General features: G+C 43.1%; 1 long non-coding RNA gene across 1 annotated transcript; it reads right to left on the bottom strand.

The window, feature by feature from the left end:
* Positions 1-1495: 1495 nt before the first annotated feature.
* Positions 1496-8532, bottom strand: LOC128339515 (uncharacterized). Its single transcript, XR_008313061.1, has 2 exons — positions 8394-8532; positions 1496-2131 (listed from the first exon to the last, which is right to left on the bottom strand). It is a non-coding gene; the product is annotated as an uncharacterized LOC128339515 (long non-coding RNA).
* Between the last annotated feature and the right edge of the window lie 5056 nt (positions 8533-13588).

Genomic DNA, 13588 nt, shown 5'->3' with positions numbered 1-13588 from the left:
TGTAAGTCCAACCTTAACCAGATGGTGGTCTGTCCGTGACAATGGGGTAATCATAGGAGTACCCACCCATGGAACACTACCCTGATCAGAGTGAAAGACCAAATCAAGCGTGTGACCAGCAGTATGTGTCAGCCCAGAGACCACTTGGGATAGGCCCATAGTTGTCATGGCAGCTATGAACTCCTGAGCTGCTCCAGACAACCCGGTCCCGAAACGGACGTTGAAGTCCCCCAGCACCACAAGCCTGGGGCACTCCAACACCAAATTCGAGACCAGGTCCGCAAGCTCAGTTAGGGACTCTGTTGGGCAGCAGGGTGATCGGTACACCAACCGAAGTTCCAATCTATCTCTGGTCCCCAAGCATAAGTACACACACTCAGTATGATCAGATGTTCCGCCAGGGATTCTGGTAAGGGAGATATTATTCTTATATGTTGTGTTGTTCACTTAGGCTCTGTTATACCAGCTGGGTGCATCTCCCCCTCCACTTCTCATTGTTGCCCATGATTAATTGTGTGCAGCTATGGCTGGATCAGGACTTCTCAAAAGAAAAGATCCACAGATAACCACCAATTATCTGCAGATAACCAAAGAGAACTGTATTGCAAGCAATGCAGACCAAGCCCACACAAATAAATGAGGCAACCTTGCAGTGGCTTAAAAGCCAGATCTGGCTGTAAGCCTGAGTCAATTGCACCCTTGCACACACACCACCACCCCGGATCCGCCGCTGCCTGGATGCATGCATACTTGTACTACTTGGCACATGTTGTTATGATATGTGTGAACTTGCTGGCCAGGTGAGTGGATCTCTCGAGGAGAAAGGAAAGTCAGAGGCCTTGATATGTTGTATAAATCACAGAGGCCACACAGCATGGGCTAAAACATATCTAGTTCTGTTGTGCGTTACCCCACATTACCAAAATATTAGGCTATATTGAAATTTTCAGGTGCTGACATTCAAAATCACATGGATCTATGGCCTTCAATATGAAAATATTTTCCTTGTGTTCCTCCACTCTCCACTCATTCAGTATACATTTATCACCACACCAGTCATATGAGAACTGGTTTGAGGTCGTGAAGATGACAGCCCACTTTCTGGTGGAATTCCAATACAATTCTGCATTACTGTGCTATTAAAAATTGTCACTAGACAGAACCTTCATGATGCCACCATCACAGAATAGTCTTGCTTTCTCCTTTTTTGAAATCAATTCCCAGCGTTTATTTTGCTTTGATGTTTATTAGGGTTTTAAAACATAATGTTTCTATTTAAAATTCTCCGTATGCTACATTAACACTGTCATCTTTGACAGTATCAAAATGTGCAAATAAATGAAGGGATTTAATGGCGATTTTTCATTTTGTTACTGTCATTAATGTGGGGAGGGGGCAAGAGGTTGTTTCAACTTATCACGTACAGCACTGAAGTTATTGAACTGATATGTGGGAGAAGATGACACAGAAACAAATACGTATGAAATGCCATCTGTACTATGTTGATTTCTATTTTTATGGCTACAATAGACATTTTTTCCCCTCAACTCATTATGAAAGTGAAATTACATTAGGGTTATTAAACAGACACACATGCAAACATAGAGTTGCCATTTTCATAGGAGTGGGAAGGCACTGCCAAATTAGGAAACTTATGAGTTTAGAATTCAGCCAAGCAATATAACATCCCCATTGTGTTTTAAATGAAAATATGGACAACAAGAAAGACCATTCCCACCTTAAAGCTACATATGGCTTGTGCCTGATGGAGGCTAGAGGGGAAGGATGGGAGAGAGAAGTAAAGTGCACATACAGAAACCTTGCTGTACTGGGACTTCAGCATCTTCCACAGTGCCACATGGGTTGTCCTTTCCTTCCACATTGACATCTTCCAGCATCTTCCACATGATCTTCCACCTCTGTCTTCCAGAATCTTCCATCTTCACTATCTTCAGCCTTCCTTCCCTATATCTTCCATCTTCCAGCATTTACCACCTCTCATCCCACGATGTCTTCCATAGTGCTACACGGATGTCTTCCTTCCTTCCACTGGTATCACTGCCCATATCTCCAGGCAGGATATGGTAAGGACAGCCACGAATCCTGTACTCAGGTCACTTCTGGATACTCCCTAGAGGGAGGGGGCAGAGCACTATTTCAGGCTGGAGAATGTGTTTGATTTGAGAGGGGAAATTCCAAGAAACAGCAGCAAAGAGCAACAACCAGCAGCAAGCAGGCAGCTACTGAAGCTGGCAAGACAGAAGTGTGGGATTCGACTGGTGGTGAGAGAGCTTTGGGATGGGGAGGGGGAGAGAAGCTAGAATCACTTTTCTTTTATTTTAAATATTTACACCCCATCTTTCACAAAATAGCATCAAAGTAGCTGACAACAAAATATAAAACTATCATTAAAACACAAAAATAAAAAACTGTAACAATAACAAACGGGCAAAATGAAATGGTGCAGGAGAAGCACCTGACTGAGGAGGTGAGCAGGGAATGGAAAGGAAGGAGGAGTGTACTGCTAGGGCAAGAGGAAGAGAGGAAGGCAACATCCCTCAGGTTGCTAGACCACGCCCCATACATATTCACTGACATGCCTCTATTTTCCCTGGAAAAATGTTGGAAATATGAGATAACTCCTCCTGGCCACTTAATGTGCTATTGTTACTCACCTCAGAATATGACGAACTTTGCTAACAGGGCTAAGATTCACCTTTCACAGTGGTGATTTTCTTATATTTACCAGGAGGCTTTACACACAGGGCTTTTACTTTGAATCTCCTCCAGAATGGAGTGGGCCAGTCCGCATATTAGCTGCATTTACCCCGAAGTAGCTGCAGGCTATCAGGGACCAGTACAGACAGGACTGTTCTACCCTGAATCGAGGCTGTGCGTTCTGCCTTAGCCCAAATTATGTCCAGCTTTTAAAAAATCTTCTATTTCCAGCGGCTTTTGAGCGGGGGAAACCGAGGCTTCTGTTATGCCCCAAAGTTTCTCTGTGAAGTGTGGAGGGTTTCTTTCCAAACTCACACTTGAAATCCACCCAGGCGTCAGCAAAGGAGATTCACAATTGCAAGCACTGGGGGTGGGGGAGGGGTTGTGGCAGATTGATGCAAATGGGTGGAGGGGGTCCTTTCAGCTCATATGTCTGCAGAGGCGTAACTATAGGGGGGGCAGGGGGGCACGTGCCCCGGGCGCCATCTTTTCTGGTCACATGGGGGGCGCCGCCATGACCAATTTTTTTTTAATTTTTAAATTTTTGTTAATACAAATGTTTCCTGCTCAGTGCAGCAGCGCTGCAGCAGTCAAGGGAGCACGTCGGTGCCCCCTTCCCCAAGAGCAGTCCCTTCCACGCTGCCTGCGGCCCCCCCCCATTGCTTTGCTGGCGCCGGCGGCCAGTCAGTGGCCTGGCTTGGCGGTGGCGGCGGGCGCTTGTGAGGAAAAACCTAAGTATAATGTAGTCTGTGGGGGGGGTGATGGGGGGCGCAGTGGGGGGGGGCGCCATTTCAGTGCTTGCCCCGGGCGCCATTTTCCCTAGTTACGCCTCTGTATGTCTGTCAGGTTACATTAGAGCCAGGCAGCCTACGTAATACACACAATGTCTCCTTGGGTGGAGGCTATTCCTCCTAACTTGGCAAAGAGGCACCTTTTAACGTGGTGATTCTCTTTATTTAGCAGGGGGAGAATAACTGGCCCTATCCACCCCCAGCACAGTACCTCCAGTGACTGTTGCTGGTGTAAAGTTTCTTTTAGAATGTGAGCCCTTTGGGGACAGGGATCCATCTTATTTATTTATTATGTCTCTGTGTAAACCTCCCTGAGCCATTTTTGGAAAGATGGTATAGAAATCGAATTATAATTATTATAATTATAATAATAATTATTATTATTAAATCGAATCATTGCTAAACACTGTCCGTATATTCAGTAGCGATGTAGCAATGGAGTTTGGACTAGACAATGTGCTGCATTAATAATGAACAGAGGGAAAATAATAAAAACAGAAGGAATAGAACTGCCCAATGGAAGCAACATCAAGAATCTGGAAGAGAAAGAACATTACAAATACTTGGGAATTCTCCAGACTGATAACATTGCACACGCTGAAGTTAAAAGAAAAATTGGAAGTGAATACATCAGGAGCGTTAGAAAAATCCTAAAGTCCAAACTCAATGGCGGGAACACCATACATGCCATAAACACCTGGGCTATACCTGTTATCAGATACACTGCAGGAATAATAGACTGGACCCAGGCAGAGCTAGAGACGCTAGATCGTAAGACCAGGAAAATAACGACCATCAATCATGCTCTACACCCCTGCAGTGATGTAGATAGGCTATACCTCCCTTGCAGCTCAGCTGGAAGAGGAATGCTGCAAGTCCATCAGACAGCAGAGGAGGAGAAAAGAGGCCTTGAAGAACATATCAAGGACAGTGAAGAAGATGCACTTCAAATGGTCAATAATGAGAAACTATTCAACAGCAATGAAACAAAGCAGGCCTACAAGAAACCGAGCAGAAAAATTGAGAAATAAGCCCCTGCATGGTCAATATTTGCACAATATAAGTGGAAAATCAGACATCACCAAGACCTGGCAATGGCTTAAGAATGGTAACTTGAAGAAGGAAACAGGTGGCTTAATAATAGCTGCACAAGAACAGGCACTAAGAACAAATGCAATAAGAGCAAAAGTAGAAAAGTCAACAACAAACAGCAAGTGTCGCCTTTGTAAAGAAGCAGATGAAACCGTGGACTACCTAATCAGCTGTTGTAAAAAGATCGCACAGACTGACTACAAACAAAGGCATGACAAAGTAGCACTGGAACATCTGCACAAAATACAAGCTACCTGTAGCCAAAAATTGGTGGGACCATAAAATTGAAAAAGTTGTCGAAAATGAAGATGCAAAAATATTATGGGACTTCCGACTACAAACAGACAAACATATGCCACACAATACACCAGGTATAACTGTAGTTGAGAAGAAAGAAAAAGAAGTTAAAATAATCGACATAGCAATACCAGGGGATAGCAGAATAGAAGAAAAAGAAATAGAAAAAATAAGAAAATACAAAGATCTACAAATTGAAATTGAAAGGCTGTGGCAGAAGAAGACCAAAATAATCCCAGTGGTAATTGCCACCCTAGGTGCAATTCCAAAAGACCTTGAAGAGCACCTCAACACCATAGGGGCCACAGAAATCACCATCAGCCAATTACAAAAAGCAACTTTACTGGGAACAGCCTATATTTTGCGACGATATCTATAATAACCAACAGTATTGATGATAAAATTCGGCCATCCCAGGTCTTTGGGAAGTACTCGATGTCTGTATAAAACAAACCAGTCAATAACACCTGTCTGACTGTGTTAAGAAGAAATAATAATAATATTCCTCACAAACCACTCTTAGCAGAATATGCCCTCTCCGGTGCTGTGCTGAGGTCACAAAGCGGGAGCAAGTGAGACATTGGCCACAGTTCACCACAGGAGCTGCTTTTAAGCACAGAAGGCACCTTCAACTCTGCTGCATCACAGAAGCATTTCTGTACTCTGGTGTGGACTCAGCTGTGCCCTGTCTGCAGAATGCTGCCAGGAAGGCTTGCTATAAATATGCATTCCACACCATCCAGGGGGGAAAGAAGTAGAATGGCTGGCTGAGGAAGGAAGAAGGGCCACAGGGAGAATGAGATAGTCCAGAAGGGGAGGGAGAAATTCCTGTGTGAAACGCAAGATATAGCACTTGCATTCTGATCCCCGGCTGCTTGGTCTTGCGGTCTTCTGTAACTAACTGTCAAACTAACAAACATCAAAAAAAGCTTTCTCACGTCCACCTGATGGGATTGGTTGGATAAAAAACCCGGAGCAAGCGGTGGGGACGCACGCAGGAAACAGATCTGCAGGGATTGCAGAGAGGAGCTGACCCTATGTGACTGTCCATTTAATCCCCCAAATTAAACATCTGCATATCATTCGCTCTTTAGATACCCTGCGGCATGAAGCCATGTGTGAATAACTCCTAGGGGGAGAGCAATTGACCCTATTCAACCCTAGTACAGCATCCTTCCAATGGCTGTTGCTGGTGCCTTCCTTGTGTTTCCTTTCAGACTGTGAAAGGGAAATCCCCCACTTTTCCTGTAAGGAAAGGGAAATATCTTCTCATTATTATTTTTACTATGTGAACCACTTTGAGAACTTTTCATTGACAATATAATATAATATAATAATAAAATAATAATTAATAAATAATAAATTAAAAAAACATTACCAGTGAGGTAGGCACATAAATGTTGCTTGTCAGCAAAAAAAGCCTTAGTCCAACTATGATATAAACAAATGCAGTAACAGGGATTTACCCTTCCTTTCACTTGGGAATGGGATGGTGGGGTTAAGCCAAGGGGGTGGGATTGTCTTCTGAATTTAAAGAAAAGAAAAAAATGTCCCCTTTCATTAGTAATAGTATATTGCTTGCTTGCTTGCTTGCTTGCTTGCTTGCTTGCTTGCTTGCTTGCTTGCTTATATCCAGATGTATATACTCTTTTTATTTAGAATCCCGAAGCAGCTTACAAAACAAATAAGACCATATACAAAACAAGTTAAATACACAAACTGGAAAAATGCACAGCAGTAGAAGAATGGATAGGCCAAGATAACATTATTTTTTGCACAGAACTAAACACTATCTGAAATAAGAAACTCTTTCATCTCCATTTAAGAAAGTAAAGAAGAAGAGCATGAACCTACGGGCCTCATGGAGGGCATTTCACAGGGCACCAGGGGCGTAACTATAATAGGGCAAGGGGCGACAGTTATCTGGGGGCCCACTGCCTTGGGGTGCCCCGCAGAGGCAAGTCACATGACTGACTTCCCCAGCCCTGCACCCCCCCCCCGGGCTTCCTTCAGTTGTATTCATCCTCCAAAATGGATGTGAGTGTTAAGACCTGGAGCTACCAGAACAGCAGGTCTTTCTCTAGTACCATTAAATGACTTGCATCGTCCACAATTTACAAAACCTTTAAAAAAATAATTTAGGATGATGTGCTATTGCGGCACATAGGTTAGATATAGATATAGATATAGATATAGATATAGACATAGATATAGATATAGATATAGATATAGATATGGCTAGAGAGCCAGCGTGGTGTAGTGGTTAGAGTGCTGGACTAGGACCGGGGAGACCCGAGTTCAAATCCCCATTCAGCCATGATACTAGCTGGGTGACTCTGGGCCCGTCACTTCTCTCTCAGCCTAACCCAATTCACAGGGATGTTGTGAGGAGAAACTCAAGTATGTAGTACACCGCTCTGGGCTCCTTGGAGGAAGAGCGGGATATAAATGTAAAAATAAAATAAATATAGATATAGATATATAAACTATGCTTCTTCAGCTTCATTTAAGATTTCTTTACTTCATAAGCTGAGCTTCAGTGAGGGAGGTGCATTTTAAAATCTTGCCTCTGGGCCCACTCCAACTTTGCTACGCCCCTGCAGGACACCTCTACTGAAAAGGCCCTTTCCATGCTAAATGCCAGCTACATTCCGTCGGGGTGGACCAGAGAGCAGGGCCTTCACTGCATACCTCAAAGGCCTGGTGGGTTCATATGTAACATGCTAACTTTAGTGGATTATTCCTACTTTACATGGGGAAACAAGAACAGCCATTTTCTGCTTAAAATGAACAGAGAAGCTAAGAGTCCACGGGTTGAAGAGGCCCGGCAGTGCTTTCTGGCCTGTCATATCTTTAAGGATTCCTATTAAGTCATAAACATGACAGAGATTAAAGAGTTTATTAATGTTATTAGAGGCTTGAGATGAAATGTCATGCCTGAAGGGCCTCTCTCTCTCTCTGTTTAATGAAAACATTTTCATCACCTTCTGAATCTGTAATACTGAATTTTCACTGCAGAAGTCCTGCGATGATTTTATTTTAATTACCAGAGATATCTGAAACGACTGGAAGTAATATAGCCAAATTCCTCACAATGTGTGTGTGTGTGTGTGTGTGTGTGTATCCCTCCTCACCTCCTGGAAAGGAAGTCTCCTTCGTGCTTTATGGGTTAGGAAAATGTTATGTGTTCGAAAATCCCTCCATTTGTGGTCCTTCCATGTGGGCATGGAAGGCATGTGAGACAATCTCATGTGGGTATAAACTAATCAGAGCTTCCCAGTATCTGCATATCAGCCTTGTAAAAATCCACTCACTTGGTAGCGGGCAGTCCAAATCTCTTCCTGGCAAATAGCTGATTGGACTGTGACTTCTCAGGCTGATGTGGACTCACAGGCATTTTCACCTTTCCAGACATAGGGCTGGATCTTATGAGGTTACAGAGATAGATAACTGAGAATAAAGCACATGCTCAGCTCTTAAAATATTGGAACTCACTTGCTGTTTCCCTGGATGGGGAGAAGTCCTGAGGCAAGACTACAGGATTCTTTCAGACCACTGGAGACATAGTAAGGTCATGCTCATGACCAATTCCGGGGAGGGGAGGGTGGGCGGCAGGGGAGGCCAGAGTTCAGCCTACCTTCTTCCACCAGACAATCGCTCTGCTTGTCTTTGGTGCACGTGCTTACAGCAGTGTGGATCTGGAAAGGCTGGGATGATGTGTCCCAGCCTCCAGATCTCCCACAATGCACCATGCCACAAGCATGGTGCACTGGGGGATACCCCCATGAGACAGGCGCTCTACGCGCCCGTCTCTGTATGTACTTGGGCTGCAAGCAGCCCTAGCACACACACACAATCGTAGCACAAGGATGCACTTGTGCCCTTAACCTAGGCTAAACGCCGGGCTTCAAAGTGGGATTAGGCAGGTGGGCCGTGCCAGGATACACGCCGATCCCAGCACTGTACATGAGCAGCCTAACCCAGGCTGGGCTGCCTGGGTTAGGCTGCTCATGAGGAACAGCCTTCTCTTGTCTTTATGACGTTTTCTTTATTTACCCATTTGCAATCATTGAACAGTGAAGCCAAAGAAACTCCTTCAGCAGACATCACAGCTGCTAATCTTACATTAAGCCACTGTAGAAAGAAACCACACCCCAAGGATGTTTTCATTTCAGCTAATTCACAGCTCCCTCTTTGACTCTTTCTCTCTCTTCACCCTGCCTCCTCTTCTCCAAATTCAAACTGCAAAACTGACTCCAAACTGTTTCACTGTCCTCTCAGCTGCTCCAAGCTCTGACTGGTATACCGTTCCAAAAGCTCAAGAGAGATTTTCAGCTATCAAGACAACATCTATCATCAGCCGACTCTTAGCGCGAGCCTTTGGGCCTAGCCGGCTTGAATTCAAGCCTGGCTCGATTTGAGTCGGCTCACACACCCCCTAGTGGATGGATGGTCCTACAGCAGTGTGAACCCCACCCCTCATTTTTTGTTTCTGAGGGCAAGCAAATGTCTGCCTTACGCAGTGACAGAAATAATATCTTGAGCTGGCCCTGAAAGATTAAAACTATGCAGAGATCACATTGAATCTGCAGGAACAATGTATTTTTACATAATCCTAAACATATTCTTTTGAGTTTTAGACCTCATAATTGCATTTGCAATGCAAGTAGCTGTGACATGTTCTTTTTTGGAGGGGGGCGGGAATCAAAGTGGCACAGTTCAGTTTGTTAATTTATTCAGTGCTGCTACTTCAGTCACAAAGATATTTTCGCTTTTTAATACAAGTTAATTTGGAATGTTTTAGAGCATTTCCTGATAGACAATGTCTGAGTGATGCTGCACAGAAGCCTTTAAAAGTTTATTGACCTTAAATAATTTAAATCCATGCATTTGCAAATTAATCTCAAGCAAAAGTGAAGATTACACTTCATAAATGTACCTTTAAGAGCTTAGCACTGGATATAACAATCCCCCCCTTGTTACCTAGCAACAGCCATACCATCACTTAGAGTGAGTTTAGTCTAAACAGGAACCAAAGTATTATTGGTGATGAATACATTCACTTCATGTCCTCCAACTCCAGTGCTGCCTTTAATTAACAGTTTCATTCTTTGCTACATATTTGCTCCCATTCGAAGGGTTTTTATTTTTTATTAGTTCATCTTATTTATTTATTTATTTATTTATTAAATTTATTATTAAAAGCCTTAGTCATTAAACTAATGTCTAATTTTAACAAGCAGTTGAGAGTATAGTGCCCACTTATGATGAAGACGGAAATTGAAATAAAAAGTGTGATAATCATGCATGCTTATGCAAGCTGGGATCACCGCTTACTGCCGTCTCAGCAATTCACACTAAAGAGTTTTAAAATAACACATACATACATACATACATCACAGGGATAAACTTTATATTAGAAAGAGAAAAGGAATATTACATGAGGAATAGCCTAGGGCTTTCTGGAGGCTCTTCTATTCTTTTTAAAGCCTGAGGTAGGCCCCACAGCCAAAAAATTGTCATCTTTCATCTAATTCCCTCTTACTCAGCTGTGTGGGAACAAATATCCTTTCTTGTTGTGTGCACCTTCCTGTGTCTGTACATTAACATTACTGTATCCCCCTAACTCTTTGATTGCCAACACGGTCTTTGGAACGATGCTCCTTTCTACCCATTGCCAGTTTGTTACCAGCCAGCTGCTTTCGGCTTCCAACAAAATGGCAGGCAAATGCTCTAACAAAATGCATCATCAGCCCTCATTCTGACAGACAGCTCAGAGAGAAGGCCTGCAGACTTGAGGTCCATTATGCCGCATCTGAAGGCACGGCTAATTCACAAAAGGATGATGGCAAGCACTTGCAATCAGGAGAAATTAGACTCTCGGCCAGCGATGGAGGCCGAACATGCAATGCTACTGCCAACAGCCTTGATTCAGATGCTGGCTCTGATGGTCGGCTTGGCAAACACAATGGCGATGAGTTAAACTGGAACATCAGGCAATAGGGCTGCTCTTTGAAGTAATTATCCTCCGAGGCAACAAGAAACAGGATGCAAAGACTTCCAGGGGACATGATGTGGTGGATGAGCATGGGCTACAATTAGCATTCCTGAAGCATGAACTCAGTTCCCTAGACACAGGTGTGGAGGCAGAGATGAAGAGGAGCAGGTAGAGAAAGGAGGACGCAGGGAAAAGCAGAAGCAGGAGTCTGCTCATAGAAGAGAAGTGCAGGATTATTATTATTATTATCATCATCATCATCATTATTTATTTACACAGTCAGACAGGTGTTATTGACTGGTTTGTTTTATCCAGACATCAAGTCCTTCCCAAGGACCTAGGATGGCTGAATTTTATTGTCAATGTTGCTGCTGTTATAGATATCGTCGCAGAATATAGGCTGTTCCCAGTAAAGCTGTTTTTTGTAATTGGCTGATGGTGATTTCTGTGGCCCCTATGGTGTTGAGGTGCTCTTCAAGGTCTTTTGGAACTGCACCCAGGGTGCCAATTACCACTGGGATTATTTTGGTCTTTCTCTGCCACAGCCTTTCAATTTCAATTTGTAGATCTTTGTATTTTGTGATTTATTTCTATTTCTTTTTCTTCTATTCTGCTACCTTGTCATGCCTTTGTTTGTAGTCAGTCTGCGATCTTTTTCCAACAGCTGATTAGGTGGTCCACTGTTTCATCTGCTTCTTTACAAAGGCGGCACTTGCTGTTTGTTGTGGATTTTTTGACTTTTGCTCTTATTGCATTTGCTCTTAGTGCCTGTTCTTGTGCAGCCAGTATTAAACCCTCTGTTTCTTTCTTCAAGTTGCCATTCTTAAGCCATTGCCAGGTCTTGGTGATGTCGGATTTTCCACTTATATTGTGCAAATATTGACCATGTAGGGGGTTATTTTTCCATTTTTCTTTGGTTCTTGACTTGTTCTTTCTTGTAGGCCTGCTTTTTTTCATTGGTGTTGAATAGTTTCTCGTTCTTGACCATTTGAAGTGCATCTTCGTCAGTGTCCCTTATATATTCTTCAAGGCCTCTTTTCTCCTCCTCTACTGTTTGATGGACTTGCAGCATTCCTCTTCCAGCTGAGCTGCGAGGGAGGTATAGCCTATCGACATCACTACAGGGGTGCAGAGCATGATTGATGGTCATGATTTTCCTGGTCCTACGATCTAGCATCTCTAGCTCTGCCTGGGTCCAGTCTATTATTCCTGCAGTGTATCTGATAACAGGTATAGCCCAGGTGTTTATGGCTTGTATGGTGTTCTCGCCATTGAGTTTGGACTTGAAGATTTTTCGAACTCTCCTGATGTATTCACTTCCAATTTTTCTTTTAACTTCAGTGTGTGCAGTGTTATCAGCCTGGAGAATGCCCAAGTATTTGTAATGTTCTTTCTCTTCCAGGTTCTTGATCTTGCTTCCATTGGGCAGTTCTATTCCTTCTGTTTTTCTTATTTTCCCTCTGTTCATTATTAATGCAGCACACTTGTCTAGCCCAAACTCCATTGCTATATTGCTACTGAATATACGGACAGCGTTTAGCAGTGATTCAATTTCTGACTGGGACTTTCCATACAACTTCAGATCATCCATGTACAGCAGATGGTTGATTTTACTTGATGTCAGGGGCGTAACTATAATAGGGCAAGGGGAGACAGTTGTCTGGGGCCCCTCCAGAGGCAAGTCACATGACTGACTCCCCCAGCCGCACACCCGCCCGGGCTTCCTTCAGTTGTATTCATCCTCCAAAATTGATGTGAGTGTTAAGACCTGGAGCTACTAGAACTGCATGTCTTTCTCTAGTACCATTAAATGACTTGCATCAGCCACAATTTACAAAACCTTTTAAACAATAATTTAGGATGATGTTCTATTGTGGCACATAAAGTTTACTATGCTTTTTGTTACCACTATTTAGCCTCATTTAAAATTTCTTTACTTCGTGAGCTGAGCTTTAGTGTGGGGGGGGCATTTTTAAAATCTTGTCTCTGGGCCCACTCCAACCTTGCTACGTCCCTGCTTGATGTTTTAGATGTTTGGTATCCGAGGCCTGTTTTGTTTAGTATTTGTGAAAGTGGGGTCATGGCGATTACAAACAACAGAGGGGATAGTGAGTCCCCTTGGAAAATGCCTCTTCTAATGCTAACCTGTCCAAGAGTCTCGCCATTGATAGTTAACTGTGTACTCCACATGCTCATTTCTTTTTTTTATAAATATCTGAATGTTTTTGCTGACACCAGTTGTTTCTAAACATTTTAGTATCCATGTGTGAGGCAATGAATCTAAGGCTTTCTTGTAGTCAATCCATGCAACACTTAGATTTGTTTTTCTTCTCTTGCAATTTTCTAAAATATTATTATTCATTCTTGTTTACACAGTCAGACAGGTGTTATTGACTGGTTTGTTTTATCCAGACATCGAGTCCTTCCCAAGGACCTGGGATGGCTGAATTTTATTGTCAATTGTTATAGATATCATCGCAGAATATAGGCTGTTCCCAGTAAAGCTGCTTTTTGTAATTGGCTGATGGTGATTTCTGTGGCCCCTATGGTGTTGAGGTGCTCTTTATTATTAATTCAATTTCTATACCGCCCTCCCAAAAATGGTTCAGGGCAGTTTACACAGAGAAAAAATAATAATAAGATGGATCCCTATCCCCAAAGGGCTCACCATCTAAAAGAAACATAAGATAGA

The sequence above is a fragment of the Hemicordylus capensis genome, chromosome 1 (assembly GCF_027244095.1).
Source record: "Hemicordylus capensis ecotype Gifberg chromosome 1, rHemCap1.1.pri, whole genome shotgun sequence".
NCBI lineage: Eukaryota > Metazoa > Chordata > Lepidosauria > Squamata > Cordylidae > Hemicordylus > Hemicordylus capensis.
Note: the sequence above shows the minus strand (reverse complement) of the source record. Positions and strands in the feature narration are given on the sequence as shown.